This window comes from Triticum urartu, chromosome 6 (assembly GCF_003073215.2).
Source record: "Triticum urartu cultivar G1812 chromosome 6, Tu2.1, whole genome shotgun sequence".
In the NCBI taxonomy this organism is placed as follows: Eukaryota; Viridiplantae; Streptophyta; class Magnoliopsida; order Poales; family Poaceae; genus Triticum; species Triticum urartu.
The window spans coordinates 502,226,864-502,246,647 of record NC_053027.1 but is presented as its reverse complement, the minus strand read 5'-3'; the positions used below and the strand labels follow the sequence as shown (position 1 = coordinate 502,246,647).

At 45.6% G+C, this 19,784-nt stretch overlaps 1 long non-coding RNA gene across 2 annotated transcripts in view; it reads left to right on the top strand.

Annotated features, from left to right (window-relative positions):
• The first annotated feature begins 2,071 nt into the window (after nucleotides 1–2,071).
• The window catches only part of LOC125514608, a 59,889-nt gene continuing 42,176 nt past the window's right edge, over nucleotides 2,072–19,784 (top strand). For both annotated transcript variants that reach the window (XR_007286534.1, XR_007286533.1), the window contains exons 1-4: nucleotides 2,072–2,353; nucleotides 2,916–3,159; nucleotides 5,009–5,102; nucleotides 5,293–5,376. This is a non-coding gene — a long non-coding RNA (uncharacterized LOC125514608). The remainder of the gene's footprint in view (nucleotides 2,354–2,915; nucleotides 3,160–5,008; nucleotides 5,103–5,292; nucleotides 5,377–19,784) is intronic.

Here is a 19,784-nt window from a genome sequence, read left to right as displayed (position 1 = left end):
ATGTTCCTAATGAGTCATTGAGTGATAAGTATTTGGGATTGCCGTCGGATGTTGGTCACTCTAAGAAGGGCACTTTTAAATATTTGAGTGACCGAGTTTGGGATAAAGTGAAGGGGTAGATGAGTAAATGTTTATCATCTGGAGGCAAAGAGGTGCTCATCAAATCTGTCGCCCAAGCAATCCCGGTCTTCTCTATGTCTTGCTTTAAACTACCTAGAGGATTGTGTGACCATTTAAAGTCTATTATTCGCAAATTTTGGTGGGTGTGCAAGCAGGGACAGCGCAAGCCAGCTTGGGTCTCATGTGATGTGATGACTAGACCAAAATACTTGGGAGGACTTGGATTCAGAGATCTAGAGTTGTTCAATTTGGCGCTGTTAGCAAGGCAAGCATGGCGCATCTTGCAGGAACCTGAGACTTTAAGTGCTCGAATATTGAAAGCCTCTTATTTCCCAGACAAGTCACTTCTTGAGGCGGAGTTGGGGTCTCGACCATCGCAGATTTGGCGCGCTATTCTGGATGGCCGAGATGTGCTTAAGCAAGGGCTTATTCGGCGAATTGGCAATGGTCGAACGACAGATATTTGGGAAGACAACTGGATACCGAAGGAAACAGTGCCGAGGCCTATAACGTCGCTGGTAGATTCACCACCTAGAAAAGTTGCGGATCTGCTCCTTCCAGTGGCAACTACATGGAACGAACCATTGATTCGATCGGTCTTCCTTCGTTTTGATGCCGACGCAATCCTCAAAATACCAGTGTGCACAAGGAACTTGGAAGATTTTTGGGCTTGGTACCCGGATAGCAAGGGTAAATTCTCTGTGAGTTCAGCATATAAATTTTTGGTCAAAACTAAACTACAGCGAGAAGATTGGCTCGAGGGCCGGTCCGGGGCCTCCAATACTGCAACGGAGGAGAAGGCCTGGGCTAAACTATGGAAGCTCCACATTCCTTCTAAGGTGAGGGTGTTTGTTTGGAGGTTGGCTCGTCATTCTCTGCCTACAATTGATGTGTTGCACAAGAGGAACATGGCAGACCGTGACTCTTGTCCGCTATGCGGGGCCAAGGATTCTTGGCGACATGCACTACTCTCTTGCACGATGTCTAGGTGCATTTGGGCATTATCAGACGAGTCCCTTGTGGCTACAATGAGTGGCAATGAAAATCCGAGTGCCAAGTGCTGGATCTTTGAACCGTATGAGACCTTGATCAGGCAAGTTTCACTCGGTTGATTGTGACGTTATGGTCGATATGGTATGCTCGCCGCAAGGCTGTCTACGAGTCTATCTTCCAGAGTCCTCACAAAACGGCTTCTTTTGTGAATAACTACATCTCTGAGTTGGATCAGCTGGCAAAGTTAGAGGCCCGACCACCGGTTACTTTAACACCCCAAGCCGAAGTTAAAAGGTGGTTGGCTCCGGCAGCGGGTTTCTCCCTGTTTGGTTGGGTAACCCCCACGACCCAAACCGTGTACCTATGAACATTCTCTTGAATCAATAAAATGGTGAGTTGCGAATCAACCTGTGGTTGAGATGGTTAGGTGGACAGTGGTATCCCCAACTCATCAGTGTTCAAATCCTGGTGCTCGCATTATTCCTGGATTTATTTCAGGATTTCCAGCAATGCGCTTTCAGTGGGAGGAGACGTTCCCGCCGACGACGAGGCGTCTGCGGTGACTTCGTAAATCTCAAGATGATATGCCGGCTCAGTCTCTCAGAGATGCTCATAAGGGTAGGGTGTGCGTGTGTGTGTTCATAGGGGTGAGTGTATGCGCGTGTATATGAGCGCATGTGTCTGTACTGATGCTCAAAAAAAAGTGGCGAGTTTTTCTCAAAAAATAAATGTATGCGAGAAACCAAACAACCGAGGTTTGAAAAGATGCTGCAGCGTGCGGGTCTGATTGGGCTCGATGCGCGCAAGCAAACTGGCCTTAGTGATTTCGGTATTCCAAATCCCGTCGTTGCCCGCCTGGGCCTCGACATATGGCCCAACAAAGCCCAATCCCACACCCAGAAGAAGAAGCGAACAGGAAAGCAAAAGCAATGACCGCGTCGGTCGGATTCTTCCTTCCCCACGGACTCCCCCGCGCCCCCGCCGCCCCTTCGATTCCCCAATCCCCACTTGCCCGTCTCCTCCACGGACCCCCAAAAATCCCAAATTGCCGGCGGAGCCCTAACTCTGTTGCTACTGCCAGATCATGAGATCAGGACACCTCCGGCGGAATCGGCGCCACACCTTGGAGGCTTGCGCTGCTCGGCGCGTCCCCCGTCGCGTCCTTCCTCCAGCTACACCTTCAGGATTCGCGCCGCTCTGGTCCGAGGGCTTTGGACCGTCTTCTTACCTCTGTGCACATGTATGATTTTGCCCTTGGTAGTCTCTATTCTTGGCCCTTCTGTCGTTGATGTAGGTGTGCACCCCCGATGCTATTGCAGCTGATCTCCCTAAAAGAAGTTTGGTCCCTATGCAATGCAATTCATTGATGCATCGATCTCTATTGATTCTGATTCGTGCACCAACTACTATTCTATGCAATCAGTAATTACAGTATTAGATATCAATGGACCATCAAAACTTCAGGAAAAAATTCTTATAAGCTGCTAACTCTTCAATCCTTGCTAGATTATCTGTCATGTAATTAGCTGATAACTTATGGCACATGTTCTTGTCATAGATGAGATACATTAGCCATGGCTTCTGGCTATCAATAGAAGCACGCAAACGTTCCCTAAGCACATTACTGATAATATCCAAACAATGACCCCATGTTAATGGCCGGCTATGTCTAAATACCATATTTAGTCGAAGTACTATTGCTTGTTTACCAGGGTGGGTTTTCTCTCTGGTAATATTTCCAATTCTTTGTTATTTAGATGCTACATGTTATAGTCTCAGGTTTATATTATTGTCCATTGTAGGTCTTATCCGTTCATGTGCAAAGCAGGACGATTACGCCATCAACGGGTGCTGGACACGGACTCTTCCACCCTCCTTTGCCAGTGTTGTGTCATGCTTGACCATGCCATCAACTTGTGTCAGACACGGACTCCACATGAACTCCCTCCTTTGCCACATAATAGACATCAAGCGCTCTATGGTAGCATCCAATCTCGCTGTTCTACCAACTTCGCCTGAACACCGACTGCCGGTGCTCCACCTCAGGTACGCTGGATCACATGCCAAGCTAAATGTGGCTCTTTTGTTTTTAAAAAGACATGAATTTTAGCTTCCATCGTTAATACCTTGCCATGTACGGACAGTCTGCAGATTTTGCAAACAAAAAGGGGAAACCTATAATGATGAGTGATGACTATGGTATTATATCCATCTAATTACCAGAATTAAATAGGCGTGTAGTATAGAGAGGGACATGTCAAGTTTACTATGAACTCAAACAGGACAGGTTTGACAAAAAACACACTTCAGGCTATCTAATTGATTATTATTTTAGGGAGCAAAGATGCACACCTGCCTTTCTTGCGCTGTGCTGGGTGTATAAAATTTCATTCTGATCACCTTGTGGGTTGGTGTGCTAGATTGCCGCCCTAACATGTTGTCGATTATATCTAATCAGTATACACTATGTTTCTGTGTTATGCTAATGTATTGGAATGAACATAAATTAACCGAGTATATTTACATGGCCTTATACTATGCTTTTCGGCTAGGTTGTTTTCAACTGGAGACAAATCAGTGTCATTGTCATGCATGGAAGAAGCGCTCGACCTTATTACTAACTAACATGTAAACAGCTGTGTTGCCTTCCTAGTCCGATCATGGATTTTAAGCATACTACTAACGACATGTTGGCGAGTGTGGCAGGTTTTACCTAATTCAAAACATGGCCAGTACTGATTTTCTAGCCTTCACGTTGCCAGTATACCCCATCTAAATTTCTGAAGTTTATGGACAGTACAACTAAATTTAGCAGCTGTTGCTAGTGAAACACAATTGGATAGAGCAAATTAATTGCTGTTGTACTAAAATCAGTAGGTTCAATTGGTTTTTGTGCAGCAGGAGGGAAGAAATTATATTACCTCCGTACTAAATACTTATCTTAGATTTGTCTAAATACGGATGTGTGTAACACTAAAGCGTGTCTAGATACATCCATATCTAGACAAATCTAAGACAAGTAATTCGGGACGGAGGGAGTATATGGTACATGCGAACCTGGTCATTTTATGTGATTTGTTGGACGACATTATGTATTTGGTTGTCAAATAGTTCTGTATCAGCAGATCCCTCTGTGGGTTCTGCAGGTGTATTGCTAATAGGTGTGTGGCTGGATGATTTTGAGAGATGATGTATTTGAGGTCTGGCGCTCATTATAATTGTGTGCTGGTAAAAAGGATAAAAGTGAAATTCTCCTGAGTTGCGTTTAATGTGTATGAGCCTACTCAGCATGAGCTTAACAGTTAGCGTTTTTGTGGTACTTACCTTGCTTGCCATATGTTCATATGGTTTCTTTGTTAAATGCACAAGGTATACTTGCTGTGATATGTCTTAGCACTTCTATAAGCTGACACAAGGTATGCTGATTGTAGTTATATTGATTCAGTTTAACAACAATGGTTGATATAGTGACAAAATTCCATTGTTGTATATAGCATCAGGATTTTTACAAGAACTTAACACCTCTTTTCTCAACCAGAATTTCAAATCATAGACGATGGGTGCTGAACTGCTAGAATATTTATGTCCTCGTTGCAATGCATATGCATATGTGCTAGTTTATTCCAAAAGAGAATCATGCTTTTTTGAAGGAGACTAGCTTCTATAGAGTTGCATATGTTTGTAACGTTTCCTTTTGCTACCTTGTCAAAGTGCAAATTTCCAGTTATTTTCGTGTGCCAATCCATTTATAAGCTGTTGTATGCTACAGTTTCGAACGAACTGCGGCAAATGTTGTGGTGATGAATCCTTGTTATTATTTACTGAATTTTTTGCCCTCCATCGCGCAGTTCAAAGGTTGGCAGATGCTTACTATTATGCTTTGGTCTATATGTAGGTTGTTGCTCGAGTATTTCTTATTGCAGACCATGCTGTAGAGACACATAAACCGCCACTGCTGCTTTTGCTTTGTGACATTTTCAGATCCACAGGTAGTTTAAGTCTAACTTGCTGCTGTGGTTAGGCCATATACCCAATAGATATTCAAATCTTCTATGTGCTGCATGGTAGATGCACTCTCACGCACCATCTTGGTGGTTGCACAGTGTCTAGTTACAATTCTTTGTAAGGTCATTAGTAAAACAGGCAAGTGTAACTCCCTTTTCCCCTCATTTCCTACAGATAGATCTGCTGATGGATTTAAGTTTTCATTCACCAACTTCAAATACTCAATTCCTCGGAGATGAGGATCGTTCTGCAGCTCATGTGAGTTCACTCCATAAGCATGATACAACATGCATGCATATTTGTTTGCACCTTATCATTAATATCTTCCTTTTGAAATTGCAAACATAGCTATTTATTTCAGTTACAATTTGTTACGGCGCTGCTAGAAGGAGGGCGCGAGAGGGCCGGCCGGGGGCCTTTTTGCCCACGGCCGGGCAAGAGGGAAGGGATTTCCTTCTTAATTCTTGCTTGATTACATTGATACATCTCCTCTCTTTATATAGAGAGGTTTACTTGACTCCCAAGCAAGGCTTACTTGACCCCTAAGCAAACGACTCTTATCTCTAATTAACCCTAAGACTAACGGGCCCATTAGGCCCATTACATACTCTAACACTACACCCCCACCTGGACATGCAACTTGTCCTCAAGCTGCAGCCTAACCAACTTATAACCATGACTCGACGCAACACAAACCTAACACCTAAAAACAAGCCTTTTACATCTCGGCTTGTTTTATTATTCTCAACCTGAAATGGACTGGGACGCTTTATTTTGGACCCCTTAACAAAAAGTGGACACCATCCGCACGTCGGACGTGCACGTGTACAGCCACCTGGATCCCATGGACACCATCTAGACAAAAGAAGTGCATGTGTAGGACCACCTGGAAGTGGTCGCAAGAGTGACCAGCAGAGGCGCTCTCGCGGCGGCCGGTGACGGAATGCAGTGGTGCTACGTGGTGCGCTGCTGTCGGTGACACCATGGCTTCTTCCTGCCGGACGGCTGTTGGTCTGCACCGCATAGGGAAGAGTGGAGGGCTTGCGATGGAGAATGACGAGGAGGGATGTGCCTCCCCAACCGCCGATGTCGCAGACTTTGAGGTCGTTGTCCGCGGGGAAAACAGCATGCCCACTGCCCGTGGGGGAAACCACATGCCCAAGATCCCCGGCGCAACGGATGAGATCAAGGTCCTTTGCGCAGCGAAGGGCAACTTGGAGGAGCGGCAGCTGCAGACCACGCATCTCCCGCACACGCCGACGTGCTAGGAGGCCGCGCGCAGTAGCCTGCAGCCTCACTGCCGCTGACACGTGGCGGGTAGCGATCTAAGACGGAAGCGGTGACGACGACGACAGGGACTGGACTTGGTGGAGCGGGACTCCCGCCGGCATGGTCGATGCGGGCCCGGAGCTGACCGACGGTGGCTGCAGCTGCAGCAGTTGCGGCGGTGGCGGTGGCGCACCGGGCAGCGGCTGCTGTGGCGGAGCGCCGGGCGAGGCCGCCAGGAGCGGCGGCTGCCACTACAGCCAGGGCTGGGCGGTGGTGGCGATGGATGGAAGCTGCAGTGGTTGCTGCAGTGGTCCGACGAGCGCGGCGAAGGCCGCCTGGTGTGGCGGCAGCCACGGCGGCGCGGGGGCGGCGATGGGCGCTGGAGGCGCGGCGGGAGCCGGCGCCGGCCACTGCGGGGCGGCGCCAGGCGACAGCTGCAGCTGGGGCAGCAGCGTCCCAGCGAATGCCGCGGAGGCCCCTGGATGCGGCGAGTACCACGACAGGGCCAGCGGCCCGGCAGTGGCGGTCAGCGGCAGGGGCGGCGGCGGCCCGTAGGGGCTGGCCAGGTACAGCCGGATCCCCTGGACGGCTGTGACAAGGTCGTTGAGGACCCCGGTGATCTCCTCCGGGGTGTAGACGGCGGACGGAGGTGCGGTGGAGGGCGCCGGCATCTGGGCGATGGCGGCGCCAGAGGATGCGACCAGCGGCGTGGACGGGGAGGGCAGCGGCGCGGTGTAGATGGCCAGCGACACGGTGGTGACGGTCGGCAGCGGAAGCGACGGGGTGGGCGGCGACGAAGCCATGATTGGAACTGAGCTACCTGATACCAAATTGTTATGGCGCTGCTAGAAGGAGGGCGCGAGAGGGCCGGCCGAGGGCCTTTCTGCCCACGGCCGGGCAAGAGGGAAGGGATTTCCTTCTTATTTCTTGCTTGATTACATTGATACATCTTCTCTCTTTATATAGAGAGGTTTACTTGACTCCCAAGCAAGGCTTACTTGACCCCTAAGCAAACGACTCTTATCTCTAATTAACTCTAAGACTAACGGGCCCATTACATACTCTAACACAATTACTTCTATAAGTTTTTGTGAAAGTTCGAAAGATTTTGTATTTTCCATCATGTAATGCACGCCCTAGGTTGGAGTAGAGATTGCCTTCTGGATGATGGTGATAAGTTAAGGCACACCCTTGTATTTACGTATGATATTATAGAGTACAATCATAGGCCAGACATCTAGTCAAACCTACATACGATTTCTAAAATGATATAATTATAACTGTAAACCTACATCAGAAGAATCCACAACACGTGTACTAGCAGTGCAGTGAAGAGAATTAGGAGGAATCATCTGGGAAGCCTTAAATGACAAGTGAGGTGAGGTAGCCCGAGGTAACAAACAAGGTGGTGTGGCGGGAAGACATGGTGGGATGGGTGGAAGAGGGCAATACATGAGTGGTAGGTGTATCGAGGAAATTGAGGCAAAAAATATTGTTAATGTGGGAGGCCAAAGGAGACGATGGACCTGGATAGAAATGACGAGACTCACGAAAAGTCACATATCGAGAAATGCGCATCCGGCTACCGATAGGATCCCAACACCAATAGCCCTTGTGCTCATCGCTAGACTCTAAGAAGACACATTTAGCAGGCTGAGCAGTCAGTTTGGGGCGTTCACAAAGGTAATAAGAACGCTACAAACGCAATAGAAAAAAAGAAGCGTTGAGTAGTCACGAAACGACCAAAAAGACGCTTGAGAGGAATCTCACCCTGTAGAGCAGAGGAATGGTGAATGTTGAGATAAGTTGAAGTAGAAATAACCTCAACCCGAAAGTGAGGCGGAAGAGAGACGACGACCATCAACGCACCGGCCACCTTTGTCTTAACCTTCTAGATCCACTTATAAGTGATGTCGGAGGAAGAGAAATGAGATCCCACGCGTTGATGCGGGCAAGAGTATCGATCTTCGATGCCATCACACGATGCCATTTAGGATGAATAACAAAGTCACAATAAGAAGTCGTCTCGGGAAGAGCCTCGGGAAGAGCAATGCAATAACAATATCGGTCAGTAGGAAGAAGCGGGCGAGCTCGGAAGCCATAAGTAGTCTGAGCTAGAGGTAGTGCGTTGCCAACAGAAGAAGACATAGTAGTCGAGGGACACGGCTCATGAGAAGAATCCACAACAAGCAGACGATCAGTGTATCGGAGGATCATGATGAAAAGAAGAAACATGAAAAGACGAAGTGCCAAGAGTGTCTCTACTAACGACGGGGGGAAGTACCATCGGTAGTAAGAACATGAACAAGAGAATCTAGAGGTGGAATGGAGGGCAAGTTAGAATGATCATAAGTTGTATGAAAAGACACCTGAGTACCAACGATCCATGGAGGTGTACCTGATATTGTAAAAAAGTGGTCTCTCCGTGCCACTAGGGGAAGTAGGAAAACTTGCAAAGCCTATCGATGAAGAACCAAAATAAGCAGCTTACAGACACCTACGTCGTGTAATCAATTTCCAGGGTAGCCAGGGGCTCAACTGAAGAGGTCGATGAAGAAGCATCATGTGATTAAGAACCAGAAATAGTCTTTTAGAAGTGATTGGGGAAGAAGCATCATGTGATTAAGAACCAGAAACAGTCTTTTAGAAGTGATTGGAGATCGTTCCAACCGGTTTTTCCGTTTCTTATTTTTATACGTTTCTCTATATCTTTGTTTTGTTTTTCTTTGGTTTCTTCCTGTTCGTTTTTTCATTCCTTTTCTTTCATAAATCTTTTGAACATTTCTCAAATTTGTGAACAAATTTCAATTCGTGAACTTCTATTAAATCCGCAAAGAATTTTTGACATTGCTAAAAAGTTGATTTCCCCAACGTTCTTCAAATTCATGAATATTTTTTGAATTTTTCTAACCTTTTCCTATTCATAAATACTTTTGAATATGTGAACATTTTTCGTAGACATGAACAGTTTTGGAATTTGTGAATCGATTTTAGAATCCGTGAACATTTTTTGAATTAGTCGCCAACATTTTTTGAATTCCTGAACATTTTTGGAAAAATGTGTGAACTTTTTCTCAAATGTGTGAACATTTTTGGAATTCGTGAGCATTTTCTTGGAATCTGCAAACATTTTTTGAATTTGATGCAAACATTTTATGAATTCATGAACTTTTTTTTGAATAGATGAACATTTTTTTGAATATGTGACATTTTTTAAATTCCTAAACATTTTTTGAATTCATGAACTTGTTTTGAATACGTGAACATTTTTTGAATATGTTAATGTTTTTTAAATATGAGAACATTTTTGGTATCCCCAAACTTTTTTTTGAATCCGTGAACATATTTTGATTTCACAATGAACATTTTTTGAATTCATCAACATTTTTTGGACTCATAAACTTATATTGAATTCGTGAATATTTTTTTGAATTCGCAAACATATTTTTTGAATTTGTGAACTTTTATTGAATTCACAAAGGCCTCTTTCAAATTTGCCTTTCATGTTAGTAGATTCTGAAAATATGTTGTGATGTATAAAGAATTACAGTCAATGCTATGTTTAGTGTTTCGGTCAAATTAGTATTTGAAAGCAGTGGTTAAAAGTTTGCCAAAAAAGGAGATTATCATTTGGCCTTGATAAACGATGACTATATCTCACTGCTCGGTCCTGTTTGCATCAAAAGCGTGTCCCACTTTGGAGAAGAATACACCAACCATTTTGGTAGTGGGCCGAATTCATCTCAACGATTATGTTTAGGCCTCATTCCCCTAATACGCTAGTCATAGTCTCCTTCCTTGTATTTTTGTTAGTCTCACTCACAAACACATTGATCCACGAGTGGGAATTCCAACAGCCATGGCGGCATTGTTCCCTCCATGAGAGAATGAAGGCTTTAGCGACATCGTGTGAGAGGCATGAAGGCTCTAGCGACATTGTGTGAGAGGCATCGCAGCTAGCGAGTTTGCCACCATCCTAGCCACAACGACAATGTCGCAAAGCATATATTGGAGGGTAGAGGTGCACTTGAACAAGGGCACTATACTTTGTTTCTTCTTTCGGGCAAGTGGCAGCTAGATAGATAAGTCTCCTGACAAGATGAAGGTAACACGTCGGATCAGACAAAGTGTCACCATTGGTGCGTGGAGGTGAACATTAAGCTCCATGGGAGTCTCAAAGTGCGCTCATCAGTAAGAGCGGCACAAGCAAGAAGATTTTGGATTACTTTTCTTGAGCAAGAAGAGATCGTAATCCCAAGAAAGTAGCGGAGAGGGCCAAGATCAGGCATAAGAAACTGTTCACTAAGACGTGCCTTCATAATTCCAGCGACAACCACCATAGAGGCAAAACACTCAAATCAGGTGCTAGGGCTTGCTTATAACTCCATAGAGCGAGGAAGAAGACATAGCATGTCATCAGGAACAGAATACCCAAGTGGTGGTTGCATGTAAACCTTCTCACGTAGCTCACCATTAACAAAGGCATGCTTAGCATCAAGCTGGGCCACAACAAAAAGTGTTTGAATAGTGGTCATATGGTTCACAGAAGCAAAAAGTCTTATCGGAATTAAGGCTATGCTCCTGCTGAAAGCCACAAGACACTAGATGAGCTTTGTAACGCTCAACAGAGCCATCCGGGCGAGTCTTAACCTTGTAGACCCCTTATAAGTGATGGGATGAAGGCGAGGAGGAAGAGAAACAAGATCCCACATGTCGGTGCGCTCAAGGGCATCAACCTCTTTTGCCATTGCAACATACCGGGATGAACAACATCATGATAAGAAGCCGACTCATGAACAGTAGCACTAGCGCTTGGAAGACCAAGGCGGTCAACTGATGGAAGGCGAACGAGCACGCAAGCCATAAGTAGGCTGAGACGGGGAAGATGGCATATTAGTAGACACATCTACAACACGTAAATGACGTGTATAAAAGTGATCTCAGGTGATTGTGACAAGGAAGCCACCGGTGATGAAGGTGTTGAATTTTGTGATAGGCGAGGTGTGGAAATCATAGGAGATGATGTTGGATTTGCAATAATTGAAGAAGCATGACCAGTATGATGTTGGATTCCCCGTTGATCCGGCTTGGTGTTCTTGTCCTGTTTGCGGGTTTTGTGTCACGCACTTGATTAAGCATCCCACGTTCTAATATTGTGCGCCCTTGGCCTTGACGATAGGTAGCGCCGTGTTCTCGGGCGTGTCCCATGGGTAAAATCCAGGTATGCGCCGATTGTCTGAGCTCCTGCTCACCATTGGTGGTGCTCGAGCGTGCGGTTATGGTGTGGCCCAGCAAGGGAACACGGGATGTGGGATCGAGACAGTACACATAGCAACCCACCACCAGGCAAAGGATGCCCATCCAGACTTTTACAGGGAGCGGAGGTGGACACAAAGGTGGATGTTGAGCACCATAGGAGTCTGAATAGTGCGCTCACAAGTAAGAGTAGCACGAGCAAGAAGATCCTGGATATACTTCTCTTAGGAAATAAAGAAGTCAGAGGTAGAAGAAACCTCAATCTGAAGGAGGTAGTGACAAGGACCAAGATCAGACATAAGAAACTCACTATGACGAGCCTTCACAAAGGCAATGTAAGAGTCATCGCCAGTGATGATTGACATGTAGAAGTAGTGTTCGACCATGAGTTGAATGGTGAAGCGGCATTGGGTGGGCGAGGGTAATACTTGAGTGATAGATGTATCGAGGAAATTGATGGAATAAATGTCGCTGAGGGCGGGGGGGGGGGGGGGAGGAGATGATGGACCTCGATAGAAAGGACCGAGACTCATGAGAAGTCACAAACAGAGTAATGCGCATTCGACTACCGATAGTATCTCAACACAAATAGCCCTCATCATTAGACTCTAAGAAGACGCATTCAGCAGACTGAGCAATCAAGTTTGGGGCGTTCACAAAGGTAAGAAGAATGCTGCGGATGCAATAGAACAAATGAAGCGTCGAGTTCACGAGAACAACCAAAAAGACACTCGAGAGGAATCTCATTGTAGAGGAAGGATGAATGTTGGTGAGATAGGTCGATGTAGAAATAACCTCACCCAAAAGTGTGGCGGAAGAGAGGCAATGACCATCAACGCACCAGCTTCTTAAGATGACGACGCTTGCGCTCAACAACACCATTCTGAGCATGAGCACTAGGACAAGAGAACTGAGCTAGTGTGCCATGCTTAGCAAGGAATCTACGCAGCAAATGAGAGATATACTCACAAGCAGAATTTGCATGGAAGACAAATAATAGGAGTGAAGAAAATTGGGTATGAACCCTGGTGACAAACTTCTTACAGATAGATAAGACCTTACAACAAGAAGGCGTAAAATATATCCCTGCGCACCAAGAGAAATTGTCTATAGAAGTAGTATAGTAGAAATGGCCGACTTTCGATGTAAAGGGAGTTGGACCCCAAATAATAGAGTAGAGATTGAAAGGACGTCGAGACACAGTCTCGCTATGAGGATAATCTAATCGAACCTATTTACCAAGTTGACAAACTTGACAATCTAAAGACACATCGCTAGAGATAGATCCAACAAGACCACATCAAAACAAGGATGGATGACGAGAGCCACACAAGTGAAACAAAATGATGATGCCACCTAGAGGTGCTAGACGAGGTATTAGATGCGGAGAGATTAGCGATGATGGCAACAAAGGGAAGGTGAAGCCAGTCAAGATTGGAAGGACGCGAAGATAATCTCGCTATGAGGATGAGCTAACCGAACTTGTTACCAAGTCAACAAACTTGACAGTCTAAAGACACATTGCCAAAGATAGATCCAAGAAGACCATACCAATTTTTTTCCACGTTCGAGAACTTTTTTCAAATTTGTAAACTTTTTCCAAACCCATGACCTTTTTGTTCTTCCAAATTCACGAACTTCTTACTGAATTCATGTTTGAAAGCCATAGGAAGGGTACAAACTCCCAAACTTTTTTTCTTCCAAATTCACAGTGGCGTCCGAGCATTTGGCTATTGTGGCATCCATCAAGGGAACACAGACGTAGCATCAAGGAAGGGCACAAAACAACCCACAGCCAGGTAAAGGATGCCCAACCAGACTGGCAAGGAGCGGAGAGTGCATGGGAGGTGTGAGGGAAGAGGGCACTTGGAGGAGAAAGACATTCTTGACATCAAGTTGAGAGACATACCAGCGGCGAACAAAAACCACAACAAGAATTGTGCAACGAGTGGCCATGTGTGCCATAGGAGCAAATGTCTCGTCGTGGTCATGATCATGTTTCTGCTGAAAGCCATAGGCCACTATATGAGCTTTGTAATGCTCAAGAGAACCATCTGTATTAACCTTGTAGACCCACTTATAAGTGATGGGACGAGCATACAAAGGAAGGGAAATGAGATCCCACGTGATGGTGCGCTCAAGAGTAGCAATTTCCTCTGCCATCGCATGCTACAGTTTAGGCTGAACAATGGCGTCACGATAAGAAGTCGTCTCGAGAAGAGCGGCCTAGAATAACCATATTGGTCAATAGGCGGAAGCGGGTGAGCGCGAAGCCATACATAGGTTGAGCTGGAGGTGGTGAAGCTGCGGGTGATGATGGCGTGGGTCTACAACAGTAGTGCGGGAATAATAGTAGGATGGGTGGACGAGGGCAATACATGAGTGATAGGTGTATCAGGGACACTGAGTAAAGAAATATTTTCAATGGGGAGGCAAAGCAGAGGATGGGTGTGGATAGAAAGGACGAGACTCATCAAAAGTCACTTACCGAGAAATGCACATCCGACTATTGACAACCCTTGTGCTCATAAGTGTAACCTAATAAGACACATTCAACAAACTGAGTAGTAAGTTAGGTTGTTCACGAGTAGCAAGAAGAATGTAGCAAACGCAACGAAACAAGTGGTAAATGTCCAAATGAAGATATCGTAGAGCACGGAGGAGGCGACTAGCGTGCCGAAGCGGGAGTGCAGACAAACTTACTTGGAATTTGACAGGATATGAAATGTCCGGGCGAGTGACATCTAAATAGACAAGACTGTCAACAAGATGACAATAGTACATTAGATCAGACAAAGCCTCATCGTTAGAAGTACAGAGGTGGATGTTGGGGTCCATAGGAGTCTCAATAGTGCGCTCATCAGAAAGAGCAACACAAGCAAGAAGATCCTAGATATACTTCTCTTGAAAAGAAAGAATAAACCTCAATCCCAAGGAAGTAGCGAAGAAGACCAAGATCTTAAGAAACTACTCTGTAAGACGAGCCTTCACAGAGGCAGTGTACTTAGAGTTGTCGCGAGTGATGATCACGTCATCAACATATAGAAGATTTTGACCATGAGCGTAAGGTGGATATAAATTGCAGATCATGAGCATTTGACAAAACCGATTCTAGTCACCACTGAGACGGAACACTGAAATCAGACCAATGAGTTTGCTTAAGGTCATAGATAGGGCGACGAAGACAACAAATCATGCCATCAGGAACAGGATACCCAGGTGGAGGCTACATGTAGGCCGACTCATGGAACTCACCATTAAGAAAGACATTTTTGACATCAGCTCAGAGACAAATCAGTGGCGAATAGAAGCCACAACAAGAAGTGTGCGAAGAGTGGTCATTTGGGGCATAGGAGCAAATGTCTCATCATAGTGGCTACATGTAGGCCGTCTCATGGAACTCACCATTAAGAAAGACATTTTTGACATCAGCTCAGAGACAAATCAGTGGCGAATAGAAGCCACAACAAGAAGTGTGCGAAGAGTGGTCATCTGGGGCATAGGAGCAAATGTCTCATCATAGTCACGACCATGTTCGTGCTTAAAGCCACGAACCATACTACGAGCTCTTTAATGCTCAAGAGAACCACCAACGTATTAACCTTCCAGACCCACTTACAAGTGATGGGATGAGCACGAGGAGCAAGGGAAATGAAATCTCACGTGTTGAGAGAAATTGTCTATAAAGGTAGTAATAGTGATGGCCTCCTTTCGAGGCAAAGCGAGTCGGACCCCAGATATTAGAGTGAACAAGATTGAAAGGACGTCGAGACACAGTCTCACTATGAAGATAAGCTAACAGAACCTGTTTACCAAATTGACAAACCTCATAGCATAAAGACACATCACTAGAGATAGATCGAAGAAGACAATGACAAACTAAGGATGAGAGACGAGATCTACACAAGTGACCAAAACGATGATGCCAGAGCTGGTAGACGAGGTAATAGAGGCGGAGAGATCGGTGTCGATGATAGCTGAGGGAAGGTGAAGCTAGTCAAGCTCCTAGAGGCCCTAGGAGTCACAACATTAAGGGCCAGCACCAAGTAGTGTACCCGTGTGACGACCCTAATCCTAACCCGCTTGGCTCCCGACCAAACGTCTGAAGTTTATTTTTTTCAAATTCCTGAAGTTTTTTCAAATTTGCAAAAAAATATTTCCAAATTCATGACCTTTTTTTTTCAAATTCATGAACTTCCTCCAGAATTCGTGCGTGAACATTTTTCGAGTTCCTGAACCATTTCAACTTTGTGATTCTTTTTTCCAATTTGTGAGCATTTTTCACCCCTTTCCCATGCCAAACCTTATTCAACGCTTAAGGCACCACGTTCTATTCTTTTTGGTAGAAAGCGCACACCCTGTTCGACCTTCGGCCTTGGACCATTTACTTCGCACCGCATGCTCGTATTTTTCTTTTTCTCATGTTACAATTTTGGGAATCTTTTTGGGCCTTCTTGAAGGTACCCTAGGTTTTTTGGGCCGTTTTTCGTATGTTTTTACTTATGTTTTGACCGTTTTCAGTGGGGGGGGGGGCATGGGAGAGTATGGACGTGGATAGAAAGGACGAGACTAATCAAAAGTCACATATCGAGAATTGCGCACTTGACTATCGATAGCCCTGGTGCTCATCACCGTAACCTAAGACGACACATTCAACATACTGAGTAGTCAGTTTGGTGCGTTCACGAGAAGAAAGAACATAGCAAACATGTTGAATCATTTGGTAAGTGTCCGAATGAAGATATCATAGAACGTGGAGGTGACTAGTGGGTTGAAGCGGGAGCGTAGACAAACTGACCTAGACTATGACGGGATATGAAATGTTCGGGCGAGTGAGATCTAAATAGACAAGACTCCCAACAAGATGACAGTAGCGCGTCAGATGAAACAAAGGCTCACTGTTAGAAGCACAGAGGTGGACGATGAGGTCTATAGGAGTCTAAACAGTGTGCTCATTAGTAAGAGCATCACGAGCAAGAATATCTTGGATATACTTCTATTGGCAAAATTAAGAAGCCATCAGAGGTAGAAGAAACCTCAATCCCAAGGAAGTAGTGAAGAGGACCAAGATTAGGCATAAGAAACTACTTGGTAAGATGAGCCTTCACAAAGGCAATGTAGTCAGAGTCGTCACGAGTGATGATCATGTCATCGACATATAGAAGATTTCGACCATGAGCAGAAAGGTGGGTATAAATTGCAGATCATGAGCACTCCCCGAAAACCAACCATAGTCACCATCGAGATGAAATGCTCAAGCTAGGCATGATGGGTTTGCTTGCAATAGACATGGCGATGAAGACAACAAATCATGCCATCAGGAACAGGATACCCAGGTGGAGGCTACATGTAGACCGTCTCATGCAACTTGCCATTAAGAAAGCCTTTTTCGACATCAGCTGAGAGAAACCAGTGGTGAATAGAAGCCACAACGAGAAGTGTTCAAAGAGTGGTCATGTGGGGCATAGGAGCAAATGTCTCATCATAGTCATGGCCATGTTCATGCCTAAAGCCTCATACCACAACACGAGCTTTGAAACGCTCAAGAGAACCATAAGAGTCTTAACCTTGCGACCCACTTACAAGTGATGAGACGAGCACGGTGAGAAAGGGAATTGTGTTCCCATGTGTCGGTGCACTCAAGAGCAGTAATCTTCTGTGCCATCACTTGTTGCCATTCAGGGTGAGCAACAACATCACGATAAGAAGTCGTCTCGAGAAGAGCGACACTAGAATAACCATAGTGGTCAATAGGTGGAAGCGGTTGAGTGTGAAAGCCATAAATAGGGTGAGTTGGAGGTGTTGCATGGCCAACAGAAGGAGACATGGTAGTCGAGGGAGATGGCTACTGAGAAGATATGAAGAACCTTGAGGAGCTTTAACCCAAGGAGGAGGCACATTCAGACCACAATATGAGCTTTGTAACGCTTAAGAGAAACCATTAGAGTATTGTAGACCCACTTACAAGTGATGGAGCGGGCATGGGGAGGAAGGGATATGTGATCCCACGTGCCGATGCACTCAAGAGCAGCAATCTCCTGTGACATCACATGCTGCCGTTTAGGATGAACAACGTCACGATAAGAAGTTGTCTTGAGAAGAGCGGCTCCAGAATAACCATAGTGGTCAATAGGCGGAAGCGGTCGAGCGCAGAAGCCATAAACATGATGAGATTGAGGTGGTGCATGGCTATGGGAAGGAGACATGAGAGTCGGGGGAGATGGCTAATCAAAAGAACCATTAGTCTTAAGAGAACCATTACAGTCTGAACCTTGTAGACCCACTTACAAGTGATGGGACGAGCATCGTGTTCCCACGTGTCGGGCGCTCAAGAGAAGTAATCTCCTATGCCATCGCATGTTGCCGTCCAAGATGGGTAACAATGTACGATAAGAAGTGGTCTTGAGAAGAGCAACACCGGAATAACCATAGTGGTCATTAGGCAGAAGCTAATGAGTGTAAAAGCCATAAATAGGGTGAGTTGGAGGTGGTCCGTGGCCAAGAGAAGGAAACATAATAGTCGAGGGAGATGGCTATTGAGAATAAGATATGAACAATCTTGAGGAGCTTCAGCCCAAGGAGGAGGCTCATTCAGACCACAATATGAGCCTGTAATGCTCAAGAGAAACCATTAGAGTTTTACCTTGTAGACCCACTTACAAGTGATGAGACGGCACGGGGAGGAAGGGAAATGTGATCCCATGTGCCGATGCACTCGAGAGCAGCAATCTCTTGCGCCATTGCATGCTGCCGTTCAAGATGAGCAACAACGTCATGATAAGAAGTTTCAAGAAGAGCGACTCCAGAATAACCACAGTGATCAATAGGCGGAGGCAGCAAAGCGCGGAAGCCATAAATAGGGTGAGCTGGAGGTGGTGCATGGCTAAGGTAAGGAGACAAAGTAGTCGGGGGAGATGGCTAATCAAAAGGAGATATCAAGAATCTTGAGCTTCAGCCGCAGGAGGCACATTCAGAGCTGGTTGAGGGTCATCTACAACTTCTCGAGTACAACTCTCAAGCACTTGCTCTAACCTTTCTTGCTTTGGAGCATTGCTCTTGGATAGCTCAGAGAGCTATTTCGTCTGAGTGAGGATGGTGATCTAAGCTTCTTCATGGGAAAAGCTTTTTGATGAAGCCCATGAGCAAGGAGGTAGTAGATACATTTTCTTCATCAGGCAAAAGAATCCACAACACACGGGCGACCAATGTAGTAATGAAGAGGATGAGGGGGAATCACCGGGGAAGCCTCATGGGACGGGCGAGGTGAGGTAGCCTTAGGCAACAAACGAAGTGGGGAAGCCACAAGTGATGACGACGTGCGTCTACAATAGTAGTATGGGAAGACACGGTGGGATGGGTGGATGAGGGTAATACATGAGTAATACGTGTATCTGGGAAATTGAGGAAAGAAATATCTTCAATGGGGGAAGTACATGGGCGATGATAGAAAGGACAACCAGAAATGTGCCTCCAACTACCCATAGCATCCGAACGTCAAGGGCCCTTGTGCTCGTCGTTGTAACCTAAGAAGACACATTCAATAGACAAATAGTTAGTTTGGTGCTTTCACTGGGGGCAAGAAGAAGTAGCAAACGCAATGAGAAAGGATAAATGTCCAGATGAAGATATCATAACACATGGAGGAGGTGACTCTAGTGGGTCGAAGTGGGAGCACAAACAAACTGACTTAAAGTGTGAAGGAACATGAAATGTCTGGACGAGTGACATCTAAATAGAGAAGACTCCCAGCAAGATGACAATAGCTCGTTAGGTCAGACAAAGGCTCACCGTTAGAAGCACAGAGGTGGACGTTCATGCCCATAGGAGTCTCAACAGTGCGCTCATCAGCAAGAGCAAGAAGATCCTGGATATACTAATCTTGGGAAATAAGAAGCCATATGAGGTAGAAACCTCAATCCCAACAAAGTAGCAAAGAGGATCTCGATCAGGCATAAGAAACTACTCAGTAAGACGATCCTTCACAAAGGCAATGTACTCGGAGCCGTTGCAACTGATGATCATGTAATCGACATAAAAGAGTCTGACATTGGGCTGAAAGGTGGACATAAAGCGCAGGATCATGAGCACTCGCCAAAAACCAACTGCAGTCACCATCGAGACAAAACGCTCAAGCCATGCAC